This window comes from Perca flavescens, chromosome 1 (genome assembly GCF_004354835.1).
Source record: "Perca flavescens isolate YP-PL-M2 chromosome 1, PFLA_1.0, whole genome shotgun sequence".
Lineage (NCBI taxonomy): Eukaryota > Metazoa > Chordata > Actinopteri > Perciformes > Percidae > Perca > Perca flavescens.
Window position 1 is genome coordinate 14,772,119 of NC_041331.1, and position 26,068 is coordinate 14,798,186.

Below are 26,068 nucleotides of genomic sequence, written 5' to 3' on the forward strand. Positions count from 1 at the left end.
TATTATTAAATAATACCAAGCTAGTAGTTCAGGTATGTGTGAATGTGAAACCTCAGCAAAATGACAAAGAGTGGGCTGTGCGTAGGCTTTGAAATAGCTGGTCATCTAATGCGATGAACTACATTACCTTGTTAGTAATACCTTAAGCTTTGGCGCTGTCTGTGGGGTATTTTTTCCCCTTCTCAAATGCTGTGGTTTTCCGACACGGTGCAATCCTTCCAAATGGCCGACATTTTCTTTTACTGTAAACAAACCACACATGCGCACGGCACCCTTTGCCCTTTTTATGTTATACGTTGTGTCGAGCCGGTGGCTTCTTCTCTGAATTAGCAGCTGTAGTAGCAGCACATGTTAGCGGCTGTTGTTAGAGTCCGACAGCAAAAAAACAACGCATATACATCAGCCACTGCCATCGGTAATTGCCATCTTATATGCAGATAGGCCACTGCAGTCAATGAGCAGATATCGTCCGAAACCGATGTTCTGTCGATAAATGGGTGGCACGGTAGCTCAGTGGTTAGCACTTTTGCCTCATAGAAAGTTGGCACTGCAGAGTTGGATTCCTGGTCTGGGCAGGGCCACCTCTGTGAAGTTTGCATGTTCTCCCCATGTTTGCGTGGGTTTCCTCTGGGTGCTCCGGTTTCCTCCCGCCATAAAGATATACATCGACTACCGTTAAAACTTAGCCATCTGGCTAACACTGGCGCATTTACAGAAATGTTGATTAATGTGCATTGTCCTGTTCAAATAAATCTATAAAAAAAAATCTGAATATGTACACAAATATGTGATCTGTGATTTTATCAGGCAGCAGTATAGTAATTTCATTGTCAAGTGCAATATTCTGAAGTTTCTTTGTGTGAACACAATATTCTCTCTGTTTACACACAAACACACACGTCACCCACATAAAACACTATAGGCCTCATTTCTCAGGCAACCCAAGGGTGATGGAGGATGGATAACTTGCCAAGAGGAACAGTAAAAACAATCAGCATGGGACAGTAAGCCCAGTCCGGTATTTACTGCATATACACTGGTCCCATTATGTTAGCAGAGCAGTGCTTAGTGTAAAAATTTAAATAATACCATTGGGCTGTTCTCTGAGAGAAATGACCGATAAATTCTTAATGAGACATAACCCAGTTCTAACACAATGCTACTGAAACAAACATTTGATTAGGTACAACTAGCAATGTTTATGTTACACGTATGCTATGTTTTCTGAACTATCGCCCCTACATACATGTATGGTCAAGGTGGAGGGTTTCAGTTGGATGATCTCGCATCCACTCTAACAACGATTCTGTCATGATTCTCCAAATCCTCGATTCAATTACATTTTTGATTCTAAGGTCAAGGTTTGATTCTCGATTTTTACATTTCTTTTTTTTTTTTTTTAAAGCACAGGTTGCTATGCCATTTTTAGACTAGACTTTTATGCAATATAATATCTGACCTTTGTTCGCAATGTACCACACTACATTGTCAAATTTAAAACATTTATTAACAACATAATGTAACTATAACTTATATCTATAACCTGCCATCTAGTTTCTCATCTTCACAGAAGATGACATTCAAGTTCACAACAAAACAAACAAAAAACAATCAAACAGCCATGTCCATAGTCTTCTTTGGACAATTAAGTGTCTTAACAAACTATTTCCGAACAGTTGAACATATACCACACAGATTAACTGCCATGTTAGTCGTGCTGCCAGTGGAAGAATATGGTACACGCACATGGCAGAGCTTGCAAACTGTGGCTTGTTTGTCGACAACGCGAATGTTGTCCCAACGTTTTCCCGCTTGGCAAGCCAACTGGACGTGACATGGGGGCGTGGCAGCATTGACGATTCAATTTTTTTATTCAAAATTCAAGATTGTGACTTAACTTTGGTGACATTGTGACACCCTTACTAATAAATGATGCTACTTAGAGGGGACAGTCATTCACTTATCAACTGCAAGAGGTCTCTTGTCAGGAAAATGTAAACAAAGGTTGTTGTAAGACAAATGACCAATACTATCATTCTCTGGTGAAGCCAGTCCGAAAGCCATTGAAGTCAGAGAGAAAAAAAAACAGGCATTTTTTTATATATATATATATATATATATATATATATATATATATATATATATATATATACACACACACACACACACACACACACACACACACACACACACACACACACACACAGCTAATGGTTCACACACACAGCTGGGACTTGGCATGGTACTAGCACAGTGTTTGCCAACAGGCATTTTGGGGAAGCCAGAGACTCATTTTGGCCACCACACGGTGCCAGTTGGCCTAATAATAGCATGCATCAGGAGTGAGTTTGTGCTATGAGGTAACATGATGAATGTGAGGTATCCAGCTCAAGATTTCAGTTTGTTTTGCAAGCACAAATTAATGGGAGGAAACTGTGTACACCACAGGAGAGGTACAGTAGATCATTATCTTTCTTGGGAAAAAATATCTAACTGCCAAGTCTGTCAGCACTACAACTTGTCACATGAATTTTACAGTCATGATGTACTTGACCTCTTAATCTTAGCCATAGATCTCCAAGGTAAATTCCGTCTGTTTAACAGAATTTAAAAATGTACATCACAAGAAGAGATATTGACATTTTGCATCATCAAATATAGATGATAAAAGTTTGACACTTTTAATTCAAGTGATCATTGTGGGGCTGGATTTTTGCCGAGCTATATGACAGGACAGGCACAAATTGCTGAAGTATTAAAACGTGCAAAACATAATTTTGCATCACAGCAGTGTGTAAATCATATCAGCCCCTTACCATTTTTCTCCTCCAGCAGCCACGTGTTGCTGAACAGTGTATCCAAACTGGGCTTGTTTAGGGCCTTTGATGATCCTGGGGTTCTTTGTGTCGATATTGAAGCAGTCGTGGAAGCCTTAAAAAAGAAAAGGCAATGTTCATGAGCATTGGCTAAAGAAGATGCCATTAATGACCTGACGTCTGGTACCTAGTTCTATACTAGCGTTAGTGTAATACACAGAACATCAACAGTTTTCAGTGCCACATAGTAGTATCTCAGCAGCTTTATAGATGTCTGTAATGAAAGGAGCATTCACATAAACACTGATTAGACCTCAGCATCTGGCCTAAGTACAACAAACTGCTGCAAAGTCATCCTTGCTCATCATTAAAATAAGCCCTACTCCGTCTTGTGTCCGTTTGTCCCCCGGCACCAGTCTAAACACAGACTTCCCTCATAAAGAAAACCGATACTAATCGTTTACGTGTTGCAGAGCAGCTGAGCGGTCTGTCACATTTGACTGATATTCTTCTATCAGACATCTGCAGACCCAGACAAGGTTTTGGTTAAGCAGCATAGTATCAACATTACCACCTACATGACCAACATTTTACTTCCATAAGAACTTTTTTTCAGGCACCAATCTGGCATATAATATATAAGAGACCTAAATCTGATCTAAGACCAATGTAAAATCTGTGATTTACATTTCAGCGGTGAAGGAGCCGAAAAATGTCATCCATTCGAAGAAATTACCTAACACCTGCATCATATCAGTACTTAATATCTTGCAACTGCAATTAAACGATTGGTAAAGAGCCTCTGCAAGGAGTTTTGTTTTTTATTGCAGTTAACAGAAGGTTAAGTGTAACCTGACAAGTAGAAGGAAGGTAAAAAGTAAAAGCTGCTGTGGGACCTGATCAAAGCAAATCTGTTTTTCCGATTGTGTGTCTAAATTTCTCTTACACCTTTTGACAGCTTACCAGGTGGGAGAAAAGAGCAGTAAATGTCTGTTTTCAATTAAAATACCAATTGCAGAATTTTTTTTTTTCATCTGCCTGTCACCAAGTTATTGTGCCATTATGGCTAATTAATGGTGATAGCATTATTTGGCTTTTCAATTTCCATCAAAAGACGAGGACTCTGTCTCTGTGTGAGGACTTGAATGTGATGAGATTTTCCTTTTGGAAGAGAAGAAGGGGAAAAACGTTATCGTCTACCACCGTGACTTCCTCTTGATCCATCTCCGTTTTCGACTTAATCGCCTGCTGATCTCGGTCTCACTAGATCCCAAACTTATGGTGAGTCTGTGCTGATCGGTGTTGATTGATGTTTCACCTATTCTACGCTCACAGATCATGTTGACCTTTACAGTAGGGCTTAATGATACTCTAAATCACAAAATGTACTACGTTAGATTGGGAACTACTACACCATTTCTTCGCCCCAAAAATGCATTAAGGAGGTTACACTTTACTTGAAGGTATCTACATAAGAGTGACATGACACTGTCATGAACGTATAAACAAGTCACAAACATTTATGGCATAACGTCATTCGGTTTTTGTCATGACAAGTTATGGTTAGGGTTAGGGTTCATGTGTCATGTCACTCTTATGTAGATACCTTCAAGTAAAGTATTACCAAAAAGAAAGTAGGGGGGGAAAGTTAAGCAGACGTTATGCTTAACGGGACAGAGAGATTTGTTCTGTAGAAGTTGAAGATTATTGCTTCAAAAATAAAGTGTTTTCTCACAGTGTAAGATGCCCAACTGAGCTGAAAGCACAAAGGCCTCTGCTTTAAACAACTACAAACTCCCCCGCTTATTATTTCTCTGTGGCTTTTGTCCACACATTGTTGGGCTTATTCAATCCCTCGCCCTCACGCTAAATAACCTCACTCTCAGCTGACTCCCCATCTGTGAGGCTCTGGGGTCACGTCAAGTTAAATGAGCCTTTTTTTTTTTCCTGTAAGGGGGAAATTCATTTAAATGTAAACAACAAGGTGAAGGAATTCTCAACAGTTGGAAAACATGTAAAATTCAAATTAACCCATAACAAATGACAGCTGAGGTCAAATTCAAGACAGTTGAACCCAGGGTTCCTTTTAATGATTTGAATGAAGTTAAACTTAATGAATTTTCATTGGCAATTGTTAAGCTGACTCTACATACCCAATGAACAAAATGATGTGATTGTGCAGGTTAGTATATTCATAAAATATATATTTCTAAAGATAATCATGCTATTACTCACTGTTACGCAGAGACATTTTGAGTCTCTTAATACAACTACTGTTATGCTGTTATCCAATAACCCTAATGATTGTGAGTATTAGAGCTGCAACGATTAATCGGTTTGAGTGATTTTTTATGAATAAAATGTATCCGATTCCAGCGTCTTAAATGTGAATATTGTTTAGTTTCTTTAATTCAGTAAACTGATCTTTGAGTTGTGGTCAAAACAAGACAAGACATTTTCTGTCTTTTTATAGACCAAACAACTTATTGATTAGGGTAATCGAGCAAATAATCAACAGGTTAAAAGGATAATAAAAATAATCGTTAGTTGCAGTCCAAGTGAGTTTAGCATCTGTTTTCACTTTTATTGCAATTATACTAATCTGCATTGCCAAGATAAACAGAGAAGCTCAAGTTTACATAACTGTCTAATTGATGTCAAGGACTGTATGTTACAAAACCTCCCAGACGTAACAATGTGTACCAGTCTGCCATTATAAAAACTACAGCTGAGTCTTTTAAACGCCTCACAGGAGCGGCTTGCTTTGGTTATCCATGAAAAACAATATCTATCAAGCCATCAGCTAGTTGGAAAACAAAAAACTTTGGCTTTCTAAAAAAACAAAAAAAACAGACCCAAGTAAGTTTTCTGATTAATTATTTTTTCATTTTGACTGTATGCCTCCACGTCCCCCCCCATTGCCTGCGAGCTTCTCCTGACTATACGGTAATGTATCTATTGTGCGACAGAAAGTTGCATGGTTATGACACAATCGTTAGCCTATTTTTATGAAAATGGCTGCTATGGGGCCATAATGTGAGAAACAAGGTAATGGAGCCTTTTATAAATTATCGTGTTTCTTTAGAAATAAACAATGGACAAAGAGTCTTTAAATGCTTCAGATGTAAAGTTATTCGCTCTCAAAGTGACGCCAAAATGAATGGCAGTCAATAGAATGCTAGCAGAAGGTGATGGCTTGTTAGCCTATGAACCTCACCATAGGAGGTACACTTTTCGGATGCTTGCTTACCCCCTTGGGATGAACATCCCCAGCACTTAAGCATCTGGTGCTCCAGCTGTAGGACAATCATTGTCATTACTTCAGAACAAGGAATTACATTTGAAATGTAAAGGGTGAAAGCATGCTTTACTATCTTAAGTAAGTAATGGGTCGTATCATGACATTTCAATAGTAGTTAAATGTGTTAAATGTTTTTGTGGATCAGCTGGTCAAACTCACATCAGTATTTCTATGCAACGCTACTTTTTAGTCCAGATTAAAAGTGCCCATGTTCTAAAACACAGTACTGTAGTAGTACAAAGTACATCTGCAACAAAACCCAGTTTTTCTTTGTTATACAGCAGAAAAAGATGCATATGTTTGGGTGAGCAGTTGTTTGCACTTTAAAGCAAAGGAGAGGTTACATGTTGAGCAGCTGGATTCCTTGAAGAAAAATGGCCCCCCAACAGAAATGTGAAGTTGTCTTTATTCCTTAGATACTGAATAGTTTGGAGTGTTAATCAGTTGTCTAAACAAGTAGCAAACCAAATATCTACTCCCACTGTTTCTCAGCAAGTATCAGTAAACCTGAGACTGAAATTGAGGGTTTTAGGGACTGCAGGCAGTGTCAAAAACATCACAACCCCAATTTTACCACAGCAGGACATTATGGGAGTAGAGTGACCTGCCACAGAGTGAATGAGTCATTCATTTTTCAAGGCTGTCAAGTGACCAGGAGTATATATCACCCTGATTGGCACAACTATAGACCATTTGTTCCGTTTCATGAAAACCTCCATCAAAATAAATGGCCATCTCTGTCATGCAGACTCTTCATGTAAATATTGACACATTCTCCACATTGCTTATTTCCTGTTGTATGAATGGTTCACATGTTCAGCTCGTATTTGATCCTTCCCCCAAACATCCTCTGGTTTCTGTTTATCCAGAAACAAAAAAGGGGTGACCGAAAATAGATTGTTGGGAACAGATAGGTGTATGAAAAATAAATAAAGATCAGTTGGTAACTCTTGACAGTGTGGTGCAGCATAAATAATTTTACAAGTGAAGGGCAGGGGGCTGTACCGTTTTAAAGTGTCTCCATCATTGTTCAACTGGAGCACATCAATCTTAAAAATTCTGGTAAATGAATTTAAAATAAATTCCCAAAGACGCAATCTCAGAAAAACTGAAGTCTAAGACAGGGAAAGTGTCAGGGTGAAAGCATGAGAATGGAGGTGATCCAGTTTCCATTTCGAGCTACTAAAGAGCAATTTAATATTCCCAGTAATATCAGCAGCTTTTAACGTAAGGTCAGAGTCTTGCTGGGTTTCCTGTGTACCGGCTTCCATGCCCAGATAAATAAACCTCAGGCCGGTGGCTGCCGGTGCGATCCACATTAGTCCGCTGCTGCCTTTGGCCCAACACCAAGCTGCAGGAGCTCCACCGCACAGACCCACTGACATAGAGCAGCTGTGCGGGTTGCATTGTGCAAACTGCTGGCTTGGAGACATCCTCCTATCAGACAGGCATTCAGTTTGTTTATTAGTTGATACAGTGTAATGTGGTTTAGGATTGATAAAAACATATGGTAGATCCTAATTATGTGTGAGTGTTCATACTTTGAAAGATTTTGGCACCTTATATTACATTTACCCCGTGCCAATGTAAATACTCTGGGAGGCACGGGGTATCTAAAACCAGATGCGCAACAGCCAACAGGGCACTGATTAACAAGCTATTAACCCTCTGAGCCAACAAAAGGCCCTCCAGAGGATTCAAACCAAGTCTCTAGGGTAGCGCAGTACAAAACAAGTATCACCAGCTATTACACACAACTACATGACAGTCAAGACATATGCATAGAGTTAGCAAGTGGTAATTGTTTGTCATTACAGAAATAACATGACATGGATTTATTTATAGGTAGAGTATTAATTGCTTTTGGCAAGTGTAACGTTAACTAACTGTAATACTCAAACTTCAACAGCCTGTTAATGTTGTAAAACTACTACAACTATTGATTCATATGCAGGTATTTTACGATACGATCTGACAGTAATTCAACCTTTAATGCTTTAATAATTCATTTTGCAATCCATAATAATTCATTTTGATGAGACATTTTAATGTTAACTACCCCCAGGACATCTGTTACTACTAACATATTGAGTCTCAGTAAATGCCCACTCACAAGACCCACTTTTAATAATAGGATCTGGACACAGATCCAAAAGGCAGTCGACACAGCATGAAGGAATGTCTGACCAAATTACACCATCAAAGTATAATTATCTGTAATCAATCAAGATATTGTACAAAAAAGTAATAGTATGAAACATAACCTCCACCCAGATTTGTTGGCAAAGGTACAGTAAATACCTGGGACTGCCAATTACATGTAATCGATTTAATCAATGGTAATGGAAAATTACTAGACTGGGTAAACCCAGCCCGATCTGTCGCCGATTTGATTTCGCCCTGCAGCTCAGGCTGGAAACCTGTATGTTTTTCTATCCTGCTTCCGTTACAAATTTGCGGGAACCAATCACAAACTGGCTTATCCACCTGGTGCGCTATTGGCGGGTTTAACACGATGACGATAGAGAAGCGACCACGCAGCTTTCTGCTTACATTCAACAAGCCAGCCACCGAAGAGCAGCAACCCGTTGATGCCGCGGTCACGGCTACATCAAACAGATCGTTGGTCTGATTGGTTGAAGGACTATCCAATTGCGTACAGAGTCATTTGAACTATGCCAGTTGATCACGCATCTTGTGCAGAGAAAATACAGAGCAGACTCCCCAGACTAATGTTTAATCTTAAAAGATTGAGCTTGGTCTGGTGATAGCCAGACTAGGAATTTACCAATTTTATACGAAAAGTGTCCATGCAACAGGAAACTTCACGCAAGGTTGGGTCAAGTGTTTACCAGACTAATCAACATTTTTTACATAAATTAATGTGTAATGTAAACAGGGTTGCGAAAACCAAATTAAATAATTATCATCCAACTCCAATGAATTATGAGCCGTTTTAGTCAGTGGTTGTGTGCAAATTTTTCATCAGTCTCAGCGCTCTCATTAACCACATACTTAGCAGCAGCAGTAAACAGTCTTCTTTAGTAAAGAGACTGTCCCCCCCAAGACAAACAACAGCATCAATTGTTTCAGCAAATGCCCCAAAACTACATTGATTTACGTTCAAGCAGCAAAGACCTCAAGCGGTCGTAAGAATTATTAGTCTTGTCCGTTCATAGCAAAGAAGGAAGTTGGGTGACATTACTATTGAGCCACAAAGTCTGCATTAACCCATTTAGGCCTAAAACGCCTGCTAAAAAAGGCCTTTTTATGCCTAAGTACTTTTCTGTAAACCCCCTCCCAAAACCTAAGGGTTTCCAGAAATATTTGTAAAAAGCCTACTTAAATCTTAATTTCTCAGGCTCTATAGCAGATAAAAACATGAAATAAAAAGCATTTGAGAGCTTACTTCTTTGGCTTTCAACTTGGCTGACTTTCTTGGCCATAATCTTCAACTGCATTTAAAAAAAATCTACTCTACTCAAAAATGACGCAGATGCGTGTTCAGGTCTTAAAGGTAAACACACACAGATGTGTGATCAGGTTTGAATGGGTTAAGGGAAGAGGTCCAGGTGGTTGTAGGTGTCGAAAAAAACTTCGGACTCGACCAAGTTGTTTTTGTGCCTAAACACTACCAAACCTTAGCCACAGCATTATCACATCATAAAACAGATTCATTTTTCAACAGTAATTTGTAACAATAGAGGCATCAGATCAGAAAAGACTTAATGTGTCGTTCTGGAGGGCAGTTGCAAACAAGGTATTTGAGTGTTTAGACTGCCAGCTCATATTGGCATATCCAGATTGTATCCAGGTTTATTTTAGAAAGCCTGGACAGCAAAAAACCCACATTAAATGTGATTTTTGCAAGTCTGATGCACTCCTCAGTCCCGACTATGGTCCTGACAATCTGGCCGCTCAAATTGGACACTCAAGGATGACGTCAAGTCCAGAGTGGCAGAAGTGCTGAGAAAAATCAATGCTGCTACTAGCTGAAGAGGACAACATTAAGGAGAACAACACCTCCGTCGCTCATGAAATAAGGCAGTGGCAAAATATATAAAGCTTCATGCTGGTGAAACAGCTAAGCATGGGTGATTCTGAATACAACAACGGTTATAAGTGGATGATGATGCAAACACAGCCTCCTGAATTTCCTTTGGGAAATGGCCATGACATAATTGCTAGCATGCACTTTGAGATTTACCCATGAAGAAAATAATGGACTTGGCATCTATGTCATTTATGATCAGGACAACTCATGCAGTATTATTGTTTACTTAATCCATTCAGAATTTGGCACACTGTGATTCTGCTTTAATGGAACATACATTTTGTATTTTGAAGGGCCTCCAGTTAGATCATTTATATGAGTATGTCAGTAATTAATTAGCATTGTCATTTTCAATGCACTCTTCATGACAGTGAATATCTAATAAAAAGGAGGAAATTCTAAGTTTACATAAGAAATAAACTTGAGTTGACATATCCTGCTGGAATAGTGTTTATGAGGACATGTGCCTTATGAGGACATGTGCCTTATGAGGACAAATCTGAAAAGAAGAAGAAAAGAGTATCTTCATGTCAATCTGTAGTTTTCTGAGGCAAATGGCACCCGCTGTTTAGATGGGTCATCTACGTCTATGAGATGCCCTGACTCAAAGTTACCCGGATTTTATTCAATTCAATTTTATTTATAGTGTCAAATCATGACAGGAGATATTTTAGGACAGTTGGTCTAGACCTCATTCTATAATTTACAAAGACTCAACAATTCCCATGCACGGATGAGATCATTGGTCCAAAAGTCCCAGGATTCCACAAACGGCAGAATAAAATGCAGCCTCCTTCTTACGTGCCTGCCAAAACATATCCCACCACAGCCAGCATTGAGTATTTCTCCGCAGACTCCAGCTACAAGGTCAGTGTCTCCCTCACTGTGGCATCAGTCCAAAACTTGTTTACAACAAATTCCAAAATGAAACCAAATATTTACAATAGCGATTTCCTCTCCTGCATTTCCTAGTTTTGTGTTAGTTACCAAATGTCTAAATCTAAGATTCATTTCTTTTTTTTCCCAAAAAATTCCGGGCTTGTAGACCTGAGTATTAACCTTGGGGTGACGCAGCATCCCAGAAAATTTGTAAATAATTTCAGCTTCATTGTTGAGAAAAACTGTTCAACATGCACAGTATTGTATGGAAACGTTTGCCAACACAGTATGTTAACAATGTGGTAACACTCTACACTATGCTGAGCTCCAAACTTAACTATAAAGAGATCTCTACTGTAGCACTGCATCTGTTGCTTAAAGGTCTACACAGTATATTTGAAGGACGCAGTGGGTTTTATTAGTTTTGAAAAACATAAATCATATTCATTTGGTGACTTTTATTCACTCTCTGTCTCTCTCTCTCTTTCCTCCTGTTGAGATATGTTACTGGTATAGTGATTTCACGAGTAATTGACCACAGTTCTGGCTGAGCACCAACAACTCTCCAGTCACTGGAAACTTGACTGTAAAAAGATAGCATCAACTTTCATTTGAGAGATCATGCCTGCTTCCAATGAAACACGCAGCACCTCTGTAGACCTGAGGGGCACAACATTTCCTTCAGCAAAGCCTCTGAGCTCTGCCCTTCCCGTCTCTTACCATGATACTGGGTCAAGATGTCAGGTTATGATGTCATTGACACAGGCAGCCATTCATTCAATCAAGATATTCAGATAGTACTGTTGTACTAAAAAACATAAAAAAAACCTTTAAAAGCAGCAGTCTCAAAGTTTCCAGTTGCTGTTGGAACAAGTCAAAGTATATTGTAACTAACAATTACAGAACCATTATTATACTGCAAAGCTACATGAAGAAAGACAGAAGGTCTGATTCATACATCAGCACAACTCAAGCATGTAAGGATACATACAACACACACACACATCCACACACACACTAACATACATACATAAACACCTTTCACTCACCTAACTGCTGGCTGCAGATCCAGAGCAGGAGGAAGCAGTAGTACTCCATATGTTTGCCGGTGCAAGCGTGCATGCATGTGTGTGTGTGTGTGTGTGTTTGTGTTTTTTTGTGTGTGTGTGTGTGTGTGTGTGTGTGTGTGTGTGTGTGTGTGTGTGTGTGTGTGTGTGTGTGTGTGTGTGTGTGTGTGTGTGTGTGTGTGAGTGATGGCTGCTGTGAGAGTGTATTTGGTGGGCTGAGCAAAAGAGAACCAGTGGCGGGCACAGTTAAAGATCTCACTCTGATTGACTCCAAGTCTAAGTTAAAGCGCTGCCTATATCTTGGGAAAGTAGGAGGGGACTGTAGAAGGAGAAGAAGGAGGAGGTCCATTCTGACATAGCAGGCAGGAATACTCAGCCTCTCACACATTCATTCAACTTACTTTGACTGGGTGAATACTCTCAAATGGATCATTAAAGTGGTGGAATGTAATAATGTACATTTATTCAAGAACTGTACTGCACTAAAACTTTGACATACTTGTACTTCACATGCTACATTGCGTCTACATTTCAGAGGGTAAATAGTTTACTTTTTACTCCACTACGTTAATCTGACACTTGGTTACTTTTTATAAAAACAATATGCTTACTACAACAAAAAAATGCTCTTACAAGTATTCGTTAGTGATAAACACAGAATAATATGATATTTTATAATATGGTGATGGCGCAGTGGATATGACACATGCCTTTGGTGTGGAAGATCTGGGCGATACATCAACCAATGTGTCCCTGAGCAAGACACTTAACCCTAGTTGCTTCAGAGGCGTGCGACCTCTGACATATATAGCAATTGTAACTAATACTGTGAAAGAAGGCATTCTGTATGTTTAGTACTTTTACTTTTGATACTTTTAGTACGTTGCTGATAATATTTGTTTTTTTTTTTACTTAAAAGGGAAATTTCACCGCTGGAAAGCTGAATATATCTTTAAATTGGGTCACTTATGTAGTAGAAATGTGAAAAGAAAATTGAAATTGGTGCCTTCTAGGCCGAGATAAGCCAGAAAATGTGTTTTTGGCTCATATGGATGAAAGACACCAAATCCCAGAATGCACTTGCCTTGCTGCTGTATGAGGCCACTTCCAAGCCACGCCTACCCTTTACAGACAGACAGTGAGAAGATCAACTCAACAAGTGTGTTTTATTGTCATTTTAACCATACACACGAAAAAACGTTTCACCGTGGCTCAAGTGGTGTTATACATTTAAAACATATACTTTTTTGCCACAGCTGATACATTATCCGGACTTCTTTCAGCGGATTGATTGATAGCTCCAGAGTGAACAGAACTGTGTCCATGGCAACGCTCTGCTATGCATGGCAACGGTGTGTTATCCTTAACAGCGGTCTGTTGTCAAGAAATAACAGACCGCATTCTACATTAGAATTCAACCAAGCCATGTAATAAAAGAAGGCTAACACATAGCTACTAGCATTAGCTCTTGGTGGGCTGTGGTATAAACATCGAGTATAAACACAGCCGTACATTTGCGTGGGATGTAGCTAGAATTGTCGTCATTTTACAGTCACAGACTCCACCAGCAGTTAGCAGTTAGTTGGATACAAATCACCCCAACAGGCAGTCCGGAGTAACACAGCCCACCTCCACTAGTAGTCTTACCCGGTGACAGCAGGCTGGTTTGTCCACAGCAATAATTTCCACAACAACAAAAACACAGCAGTCTCTGAACTCGCGTTGGGAGTTTCGTTGAAGTTGGATGTAGTCCAGTTTGTTTAATGAGCGGACACTTGCAAGCACGATTGGTGAACAGATGGCTGGCTAGCGTTAGCTTTCCACCGGCACACTCGTTCAACGCTCCCCACTGATGAGGTCACTTTACCGGCCACAGGAATCGAGCACCACCGCTGGTCTCCGTGCAGGCAAAGCTTGAGTAGTGTGTTGAGTGTTGCATCCGTAATAAAGTGTCCTGCATATTCTCCGATGTGTTCCAATGTATCCCGGTGGTACACGTGTGTGGTAGTTTGAATGCACATAATTGTTGTTCTAAAATTTCCAAGACTGTATGGCTGCAGCCTGGAGCGTCCTATATCATGCCGTCCCGTCTACTTTTCAAAATAAAAGCTTGCGTCCCAAAATTTCCGTCGGGATGAACAGTTTCTGCTCCTGCTGAGAAGCTAAGCGAGGATTCAAGATAGCTGACACTCGTTTTTTCCTCGGCAATCTCCGGAAAAAGCCGACTTTTGGGCTATGCGGAAGTGGCTCCTAATACACAATGAATACAGGCTGTAGTCTTTTGCCTCTGGGCAAAAAAGCCTCAGATGACGCAAAAATCGTCATTTTTTTCCAGACCCTCAATACAGAGATCTCCCCTCTCAGGGGGACATGAGGGAGGGAAGCATGGTCATTCAAAAATACTACCAGGTTTCTACTGATACAAAGCTTAATGCTAATCGGTGAAGTTACCCTTTAAGTATCATTTTGAATTCACGACTTCAGGAAGAAAAATATCTAAGTACTCTTTCCACCACTGGATATTTATGATGACATACATTTAAAGGAATTGGGTTTTGAGCTGTTAAGGTGTGAATTAATTAAAAGTGTTAAACTTTTCACGATTCAAATAAAAATTTGTCAATCAGAGCCAATATGTACATTATAGTTATAAGTACATGTACAAGTCACTTAACAGAAAAGTGTGATATTTACTTCACAGCTTGGAAGACAGCAGTGTTTCTTGATAGAGAATGAAATTAAATTATGAACCAAAAAACATTTCCAAAGATATTTCAAGTGAATCTGAAGGAACATCAATATTTTTTGTGATTACAGACCATCAGACTCAAGAAAGTTAGAAATCACCCTGCCACGTCTGATTGGTGCGGCGCATTTGCACGGAATAAGCGAAGTCTGGCAGCATGTCAAGGCTCTGTCAAAACATTAATTTATAACTGCCACCACCCCAAATCAAGATACTGATTCGCACGGGACTAATATTATCATATGACCTCTGTGTTTTGCAAAGTATGGTAGGTAATTTGCAGTAGAATTTTTACTTGACATTACGGACATGGCAGATTCACACAGGATTAAAGGTCCTATGACATGTTACTTTTTGGATGCTTTTATAGGCCTTAATGGTCCCCTAATACTGTATCTGAAGTCTCTTTTATATAAGCCTTAGTGGTACCCTAATAATGTATCTGAAGTCTCTTTCCCAAAATTCAGCCTTAGTGCAGAATTACAGCTACTACGAGCCAGTCCCACAATGAGCTTTCCTTAGTATGTGCCATTTCTGTGTCTGCTGCTTTAAATGCTATTGAAGAGGAGGGGGGGGCAAGGTGGCGGGGGGGGGTGTGGCTTTGACCAATTGCCATGCTTCGCTCGTTTGCAAGCCATGATGTCTCGCTCTTTCTCATGGGCGGGCCAAATTCTCTGGGCGGGCAAAGCAGAGAAAGGGGAGGTAACCTTTCCCCTTATGACATCATAAAGGGAAGATTCCTCATTGGCCCATCTGAGCTTTCATTCGTCTTGCCTCGCCGAAATACTTCCGCCAAACCACTAACGTTATTCAAACAACACTGAAGCAAGCTGTCTGCGGAGCTACGCCCACTTTTCTACAACAACCTAATGTTACCTGTGGTCAAGGTAGTGTTTAGACAGCAATCTTACAACCATTTTTTTTTTTTAAAAGGAAGCATGTTAAAGTTGTTAGTATGTGTATTTATTTAATTAAGTTTATTCTACTACTTTGTATTTTGCACAATAAAAAAAATGCTTAGATTCTGTAACTGTTTCATGCATTCTCCTTCATATAACATTATTGTATAATGTTGTGGAGCCAAGCAAACCCATTAGTAAACAAAACTTTTAGTAAACATGATGACATTGAAAGGTTTCTTTTTATATTCTGACAGTACACAATACTGACAGTAAAATAAGCCATTATGAACCTATATAAAGAGCCAGTCAATCTAAAGAAAGAAAATACCGTGAAACCACCAGAATCGTAAAAAATACCGTGATACAAATTTTTGGTCATACCGCCCAGGACTACACTGGGGGACCATAGGCAGGCTAGGGGAATTAATGTTAATGTTTTAAAAAAAATAATTAATGTTAAAAAAAAAACTCAAAGTGAAATTTTCATGCCATGGGACCTTTAAGATCACATAGTCCTCTGTGAATAGTGCTATATTCATTAATGTTTTCTTTCGTTCTGTCAGACTGTGTAATTACCGTAAGGTGCTATATGAATAAAATACACATAAAACTGCTAAAAAGCAATCTTTTTTTATATTACCAATGGGTCAAATGACTATGTGTAATGTGAAAGGTGTTGCTCAACTCTGGAGTTTCCTTTTACGGAATGCAACTTTCATGTTTTGATACACCTTCACCTCTCTCGGTAGCGTCATTGTCAGCTGCAGCAGGCATGTTATCATCATGTTATCTCATACCCTAATATGCTATGGAAGGACAAAGTTAGCGACTAGATAGATAATGGAGCATTTAGCAGGTAAAGGGTCCAATAATTTCCCTCTAAAATTAGCAAAGACCAAAACTCTTTGTTATATAAACTTAATAGCTGCTAATATGTTAAGTGTTGTGTTCACCGCTTGTTCTACTTGGTATTGGATAAAGTGAACTAGGAAGAAGCTGCGTCTTAGATTTTAAAATGACAGAATGAAAGGATACTACAGGTTTAGGTTGATAGCAAAATATAGTGTAGGAGCCCAGAGGTGATGCTTACAGGAAGTAGTGAATAAAGGTGATAGATAAGAATAAGTAGCCTTTAACAAATAGGTGTAGTGTACATCTTTCCTTGAGTACCACACATAAAGTATCCTGGGCAGAGAGATGGTCAAACAGCCCATATGAGACTCTGAAGTGCCTCTCTAATACAGGTAATCCATGTCACACATCCGGATCTGATATCTGAGCAGCTGTCTATCTGAAAATCTTTCAAACTGATAAATATACATCTTCAGACACTTGCTCTTGGTGTGCAATCAGCCCTTCTTTTTTCAACACAGAGCAGCAACCTCAGATCACATAAATCAAGGCAGTGTTTGTGCTAAACAACTTAGGATAACCAAGCCTTCAGAAACAAAAAGAATTAAGACTTGCTTTCATCATGGGTGCTTAAAAGCTCATTTTTTTTTTCCCCCCTACTTTACCACTTCTCCTCAGCCGACTGCAGGCCCACTTGTTTCTTTCAAGTCAGAAAATAAAGCCTTGTGCCTGTAAATGTGCACATAGCACTGCAGATGTAAATTCCAATGGGCAGGGTTCTTGAAATGAGTAACTGCACTAGGTGTGTGAAAGTAAGTGATACTCCAAGCCTGGATATATTACAAATGTCTGCATTTGATGTTAGGACTTTTCATCTGTCTAAAAAACATCAACATGACATTATGGTGTGCTTCCTGCTGACATTATATTGTTTTAAGGCAAAAGAAAGTCTACAGGGTTTTCCAGGTTACATCCCGAGCATATAGTGATTTCTTCAGGCAGGCTAACAAGACAATGCAACAAAGAAACGTTTTAAAAGGCAGTATTCCTGCCCATCAAACTCTATTGAAATAAACTGTTCCCAAATTGGAGGGGAAAATGAGAAGTTATAGGGGTTTGGCAGTCATTATAAAAGTTCTTCATGAACATGAAAAGTTTCATAACAAGGATTGTTTCATCCAGTATTGTGGGTACAAACTCATAGCTCAAGAATCTCCCACTGTCAGCTTGTAAGACAAACGATAGATCAGAAGGGACCCTACAATTAAGATCTGGTGCTCTGAATGAATGAAGGCAGTGTGCCAGTGCAGTTAAGGAGTTGGGCTCTACATGTTGTCAGTGTTTCAAGACCAGAGGGGGGTGGTGGGCAATTCTCCCCAATGCTTTTCTGCTAACCTAAATTGCCATGCAGATGATATTTAGCTCGGTCGGTAAATTGGGACTGGGGGTAGGGGGACTGGAGGTGATCTAAACAGGGAGTAAAAAATTGGGTTTTGAAATTCTTTTTCCCTCTTCCAGCCCATATAAGCTGTACAGACTCCCACTGTCAAGTGTGGCCTGAAATCAATACTGCACAGGAGCTGCATTTACCTCACCTTCTCAAGGTCCTCGCCAACACCATACCACAACTGCAAGCAATTACTTTAATCACCCCAGGATTATCTGTTTGTGTGCAATATATATGGACTGTCTCCTCAGGCTAGAACGGGAGCTTTAGCTAGACACATGACAAGTCCTCTGGGATCAGACGTAAAGAATCAAGTAGCCAACCCCCATGATAGTTCAGGCTGGGTGCGTGCCTCATATTAAGACCCAGCATATCACCCATCATAATGTTGTCACATTTGAGACCCTCCCCAAGGCTGGTCTTTGGAGTTTTTATTCAACTTCTTCTGCATTGCTTCTTTCTGAAGCATTATTACTTAAGCATTCTTCAGTGAAACAGAAGCTGTTTACATTTTTCAAGCTGCTCTTTAAAGATGCATTGCTTGATTTGTGACCACTAGGGGGGGGGGAGGTAAAACACAATTCTCCCCAATGCTTTAATGCTAACTAAAACTGTCATGTACGCTGTTACATTACTGTCAGTGGGAGGGGGAGACTGGAGTCTCAAAAAAAAAATTCATTTTGACATCTAAGTTTGCATTAATAGCTCAACAATTCCAACGATACAAGTGCAATAAAATTGCAAAACAAAACAAAACAAAAGCAACTTCAGTCCAAAAATATGGATAAGTAAGTGTTCTCTGCACAGATACAAATATAAATGTATATGAACACCCTTAGAGCTAAAGACAGTACTTTCCCTGACGCTAAACCTGCCAATAATAAATGCTATACAGTAGACCTTTGTTTTTAAAGCCAGGCGGGCACAAATACTTTTCAGTTTTGTTGTAAACGAATAAAACTATATCTCTCTCACTTCTCCGCTCCTCTCTCAGATATCTCGGTCTCAAAGGATGGAATTCTCCAAAAGTACATGGGATCTAAAGCACCAAAACAATGCAATGAAGTGTTCACCCTTTGACTCAAAAAGATGACCCAACGGGGGTTTGAAGTCTCCGCCATCGACTGACACTGGAAGGTCCATATACCCATAGTCCCATATCCTGTTGTCAGAAGTCATCTCCAGTTCTCTGTTACTGCCTACGATATTTCTCAGAAATTGTTCTTCAAACATTCAACTGTACATGCTGAAGCTTATGGCCCGTGGAGAGGTTATTTTCCACAAATCACAGCCAAGTAAGGCAGGAGCAGGATGAAACAATGAATGGTTTTTAAAGCAATAGAGCACCCACACAAAGTCCTCCAAGGAGCTTTTTGAAACATGTTGCTGTTTCAGCAGTTTGTTTTTGGCCCTGTATCATCTTCTGTGAGGACGGCAGGGAGAGACTACTGCACAGTTCCAACAAGTAGCCCTGCTTAAAGCATTAACCTCGAGAAAGTGTTGGGAGATCATCTGCGGGAAGCTCTCTGTCAACCATTATGTGTTGTAGAATACATGAACCAAAGAAGACTTCCATCTATTATCCAAAATGTAAAAATGGTTTGACAGGTTAAAATCATAGGTTATGTGTATTATTTTTATTTTTTTTGCCTTTATTGGCTAGGACAGCTTAAGACAGGAAAATGGGAGAGAGAGGGGATGACATGCAGCAAAGGGCCGCATGTTGGAATCAAACCTGGGCCGCAGCGGCAAGGACTGAGCTCCAGCACATGGGTCGCACGCTCAACCAGGTGAGCTACCAGGGCGCCCACATTTCTGTATTCTGATGTAAAAAGTATTTTTCACTAATTTCAATATGTAATATATTTCATGTATATTTCAGATCTGTTATTTAAGCAAACCTGCCAACATTTTCTATTACAAGTCCTGCTTTTAAAATGTTCCTTAAATAAGGGCTCTTAAATCATAAGCACAAACATGTTTTTACAGCAATAAATCTCTAACAATACAATCGTTTTTGCAATGTTTTTTTTTTTTATGCTAACCAGACTACACTTTTCAGATAAATGTGGTGAAGTAAAAATAATAATGTTCCTCTTACAATCATTTTCCTCTTTGGAATGTTAAAATAAAAAAAGGAAAAATACAAAGTTGCACAAATAAGTCAAATGTATACTTAAATGATGTAATAAAGTCAATCTACCTTGTTCATTTATACTAAATCAAATGTTAAAGCTGTAATCTCGAAGATTTTAATTTAAATCAATGTCTGTTAAGTCACCATCTGTTGCTGAAGGAGCTAACAAAAAGATGATTGAGCTGATAAAAAAGTATTGCAATATTTATATATGTGCAGTATTACAAACTGGGTGTCTGGCATGACATCGCCAGGAAAAAATGCTTTTCTGTTTTCCTCCTTTTAAATGTATACACACAAAAAATGGAGCAAACTATTCTGAAAACTTGAAGCTCATGTATCAACAAGACTCCAGACCATAGAAATAGAATGAGATTATTCTAGTTCAAGTCAAGCCAACTTTATTGTCAATTCTGCAATATGTGCCAGACAGCAATTGAAAATATGTTTCTCTCTGACCTACGGTGCAATAAGAAATTGTACAAGTATAATATAAAAAAGATAAGAAATATATACAAATAAGATTAGTGAAAGAAAGATAAATTAAATATACAATTAAAAAGATAAGTAATATGTACAATACAGTAATACATTCTAAATAGTGCAAAGGTAATGCAAAATCAAAAACAGTACAGAAAACTAAAACTAAAGATGGTAAAATGTGCAATATTTCACTATCCAGACTGCTAAACTCTCAGCACAATTCCACTGTTTTCACACAAATACAAATTCTAAATCAACCAGGACTGAAATATTAAGGATTGCCACTTTAAATTAACATATTAAATAAATAAAAACATACAGTGTCATATTGTATCCTTGATTATATTTATTATGGTTAAAGATTTAAACCCAGGTCTTTTGTTTCACCAAATGTATTAAATCATCTTTCAGGAATGAGAGGAGACGGTCAACCACTGTTGAAGCAATGCGAGTGGATTTGGATGAGGAGAACTTGAGTGACAGAATGAAGGCCGGGAGGAATTCAGTGGTTTTTAGGCTGCCATGCAGAAATCCTGTTAGTTAACAGAAGGTAGGCTGTGTGTTTTAAATTATTTTTGGGGGTTACAGTGTATCTTGAAGCCTTTCTTGCTGTTACTGTATGAGTATGCATGTGGTTTAGGAAGATTCCTCTGTTGTAGGAAAGTTATGTGTATACTCCACCTATAAGCATGATTCTACTTTGATGAGTAAATAAACATAGCAAGGATCTCTTTCTGTATGTGTGTGCTAAACTTCAGTTGTTCTTTATTTGGACTGTGTAGGTTTCCTAAAGATGGCATTTAGAATAAATACTCTATCATACATGTAAACTCAACCTTAGATCTATGGTTTTAAGCTTCAAAAGACTGTCCACCCACAGCTAAGTTGAAGAGGAAATACATACCACATATCTTTATGTGCAAGTCGTCTTTGGGAACTGCAAATCGGAAATGCAGAGTTGGCTGAAAAATAGGCAACCAACTCTCATAACTCATTTTCTTTACCTAATTATTCCTTTTATGGTCATGGAAAGCTGAAGCAGAAAGTTACCGCAAACAAGCCAAACAGTCCTGGCACAGATAGGCAGGCACAATTCATGGCTTTGGACAATGTCTCCAAGCAATCACAACTACGCATTTGGGTAATTATTAGGCCTATCTCATAAAATGTGCCTTTGTAGTGTTCTTTATAGAATTTGGCAAATGACTTACCCCAAGTAATTTGCCTTCAGTTAGAGAATTTTTTAACCTGCATTTAGTGGCCAATAGTAGACCTACATCTTAAAAGGTACTTTTTAAATATCATTTCTAACATGTTCTCATACCCAAACGGCAGACAACGTTGTTTGCCAATAACTCCCAAAATGACATATATGACTGTTCTATTTAACATGTTAAATGGTGATACGGTGGCAGTTTAGAACACGCAATGTTCTATTTAACGTTATGAAACGGTTACAGTTATGAACACATGGTTAACGTTGTGAAACTAAACTACTTGGTTAGGTTTAGGCAACAAAAATACTTGGATTACGTTTTGAAAAAGATCATGGTTTTGGGATAAATTAGTAAGTTTGACACGGACGTTAGTGGACATACGGAGACTTTTGCACTCTTTATACTACGTCACCTGACTTCCTCCTTTTCTGCCGCAATAATTACTAGAACCACTAGAGGTCCGCCTAATGTGAGGAAGGTCAGCCTATTAGTATATCAATTTTAGCCATATATGCCACAACAGCTTCATATGGTTGTGCCTGTAGTTTGTCAGCTTGCTGAACCTTTAACTTTCCTTCTGTCCATATTCACCCAACTACACAGTCCTCTTCAGGAACTTAATGTAATGAGTCTGGACTTGTTGGATATAACTTTATTTTTCTTCTTAATTTGACATTAAAAGTCCATTTGTGTCCAAAACACAAACGTCACCACAGTACTTATCCTGGTGACACTACAGCTGAAGAACATCTACAGGACTCCGTTATAAGCCACTTAATAGTTTGTCAGGGGACGTATATTCATCAGTCGTAGAAGGCCTTTACTCAGCGTTTCTGAGATTTGGCATGCTAGTACTGTACTTGGGTCATCTCCTGCTACTGGATCCACATTGGAGGTCCAAATCAATTTAGGAGTTTGAAAGGGGAACAATCATCACAGGAACTATGAAAAAAATGTTTTTTAGCCAATAGTCAACTCAACAGCTCTTTTTTGTTTGTTACCATGTGTCCACTCCATGAATTTCCCAACAGACACAATCTCATTACTAGTTTGATGCTTATGGAACATCTCAATATATTGAATATTAAAAATTAACATATAAAGAGCCACATACAGAGAATGAGAGAAGTAAATGTTTCTGTCTGAGCTCGAGTGAGTCATTCTAACTTTTCCAGATCTCTGGCAGGGCATTGTGCAGGTTGAGTTGTGCCAGTAGCAATAGTGGGAAATAGACTAATGTGGAAACTAAACCCACACGCCACAAGATGGACGACAATGGAACGCCACAAAGCTCACACATTCAGATTCGGGGCAAAACCACGTCTCTCGACACCCAGCTTAAACACAAAGCCTTGCTGCACATATGGAAATTACTTCTATGGACGTAGTAATATGCTATTTGTCAGAAAGGATTTTTCCCATTCTGCTTTCTAATAATTAATACAACAGTGCAGACAGTGAGACAGTAATAGACAAATAATACACAATCAGCTCTTACTCCTCATTTCCACCAACTGCGGAACGGCTGCGGATCAGCTCCGCTGCGTGTCGGCTCCGTGCTCCGCTGTCAGTCAATACCCACCAGGTCCGGATTTGATGCGTAACGGCTGCGGCCATGATTGACAGCTGAAGTCACGAGGACCCACGAGATCTAGAGTAGAACCACAAAACCAACAACAGTTTGTTTCCATCCAAAGGAGTAGAGGGGAAACAACTCTGTGCTGTGTTTTCAAGGTGTAGTGCAGGGAAATATGATCCTCTGTGAGCACGGTGTATTTTATTTAGAAAATTAACCGGATGTTTTATTTTATTTCTGTGCTTGACTTCCTGTCTCGCACAATCTGAATTGTGCTGAATTGCTGCGGAGCTCTCCGGCGTCAGGCAAAAATAGAAGCTCTGCGTATCGCCGGAGCTGAGATGGAGTCGGAACGCAGCCGTTACGCAGTCAGTGAAAATACACACATTGACTTTAATGGAAACCTATTGACTCCGCTGTCGTTCCGGAGCGGATCCGCAGACGTTCCGCAGTTGGTGAAAATTGGGGGTTATACAAACCACATTCTTGTAGTTGTGTTACTTTCCACGACAAAAAAAATCCAAAAAATGAATTACGTTCACTCACCACATTCCTATATCCAATCATGTAACTCACAACTCAAAAGTCCACATACTGTACAGAGACTTAGGTCATAACGTCCTGTGGTCTCACATAAACTTCTGCCTCTGTCATGTCTTCATCATGGGAGAACACACACTCCTGTTTCATTGCGTTTGCATTTACATTCATTGTGAGACAGATGGAAAAACTGTACTGGGCTTTTTTTCTCCTCTTGGAACGCAATGGAAAACCAAACTGTCTACAATTTTCTGCTTGTAATTATTAGGTTTCACGAAGCTTATACGCAATTGTCTGTTGCAGGTTGACCACTCAAGCACCAAGTTAAGTCCCTCTCACAGACTTTTTAAATCCAATCCTTATGACAACACATCAATGGTTAATGCAACACATCTTGTGGTGTTTCCAAAGGGAAAGTCTATGTGTGATGGTATTTTATGTTGTTTTACACCCTGGCAGCTACTGTTCCAACGAGTTTAAACAGTCGGTTTATTTTCGTACCAGGCTTGGCAGTTTGTTTGCTCAGGAGAAGACAGATTCAGTTTCTCTATGTTTGTATTTTTCAAAGAACTATTTCATTTGGCAAGTAGAAGGTGTCTGCCCTATATGGGTTCTAATCCAGTGATAGTTTGTGCTGTACATTTTGTTTAAAGGGCAACTATTACATAGCATTTTCAGGATTATACTTGCATTTTGTGTTTGTACTAGAACATGTTCACATGCTTTATTTTCTCATACTGCCCATGGCTGCTGCACCTGTATTCACCCTCTGTTTGAGACACTCTGTAGCCTGTCTCTTTAATCTCTCCTCCCGAAAAAGCCTGCTCTAATTGGCCATTGCGCTTCCTGGATTTTTTTATTTTTTTTTTTTTTTATTTTATTACAGAGACAGTGCATATTAATAAACATTTCTGTTAATATGCCAGAGTTAGCCAGAAGGCTATTTTTCATCTGCAGTCTCTAGACATTCTATTAGTGTCAGGTAATTGAGCTAACTAAAGTAGCTACATAGCTAACAGCAGTAAACAATGTCATCTTGGCTGCCAATACTACTACGATTCTCCAGAGCCTCCGCTCTGTGTTTCACTAGTTGAAGCTGGAGCTATTGCAACGGCATAGCAGGACTTTGTACCATGAAAAATCACCAATAAAGGCTTCTAAACCAAATATTACACAACTGGACACTATTAACTATGTCACGTTAGCATGTAGCTAGTTAGCAGCAGGGCATGATATTAACACCCGCCCATCCGCCAAATGCGGGTGAATTTTGCAATTGGCGGGTAACACTGTCAATCTACCTGCCACTTTGGCAGGTAGCCAATGAGAATTGAGTGATTCAGATGCGTAACTATCGGTAAGCAGGGTACGCGGTTGCTTACGGGCCTGGTCCAATCAGGGGCCCGCATCGATTGACAGCCAGGGGCTCCCAATCACGCAGCCACTGACCAAGTGGGAGGGAGAATGGGTCAAATTAATTTCCTTGTTTATGTTATGAAGGGGACTGCAGATGGAAACTAGCATTAGCTAACTCTGGTACAAAACATCTTTTTGTAAGATTAATGTATTTTGTACATTGTCCCTGACAAATAAACTAATTAAATAAATAAAAGACGAGACGTGTATGTGACTCGAACATCTCACATTTACCAACAAAACGTACAGCGAAAGACCGTGCAAAACATTTCAGACCGTCCTGCCAACATGTATACATTGTAACATCAGTCTCTGAAAGTTGCTGCTGTTTCATCTTGTCAGCTGTCTGCAGCGGACGGGCCTGTTGCTTAGTTTCCCCCGCGACTGGCGCGCACACACACACACACACACACACACGCACACGCACACGCACACGCACACGGTGGATGCAGGAAAAAACGCATTTCAGACCTACAGGATGACCTAAATTGAGGACAGCTACTTTATTGTAAGTGCAATGATAAGTCCAATATGAAACCGTATGAATGTGAGTCCCAGCCCAGGATAGGAAATTAACTAACAATGTAAAGGTCAACAAGCCACTGACAGATATGGTCAATTCAATGAATTATTAT

The 26,068-nt window shown here is 39.4% G+C and overlaps 1 protein-coding gene across 5 annotated transcripts in view; it reads right to left on the bottom strand.

Moving 5' to 3' along the window:
• The window catches only part of itga11a (integrin, alpha 11a), a 75,311-nt gene that overhangs the window by 35,849 nt on the left and 13,394 nt on the right, over positions 1-26,068 (bottom strand). For 4 of the 5 annotated variants that reach the window (XM_028584034.1, XM_028584042.1, XM_028584027.1 and 1 more), the window contains one exon: positions 2,817-2,931. The exons of the other annotated variant lie outside the window; for it this stretch is intronic. The gene's annotated coding sequence lies outside the window, so the exon portion shown is untranslated. The remainder of the gene's footprint in view (positions 1-2,816; positions 2,932-26,068) is intronic. 5 annotated transcript variants of the gene reach the window in all.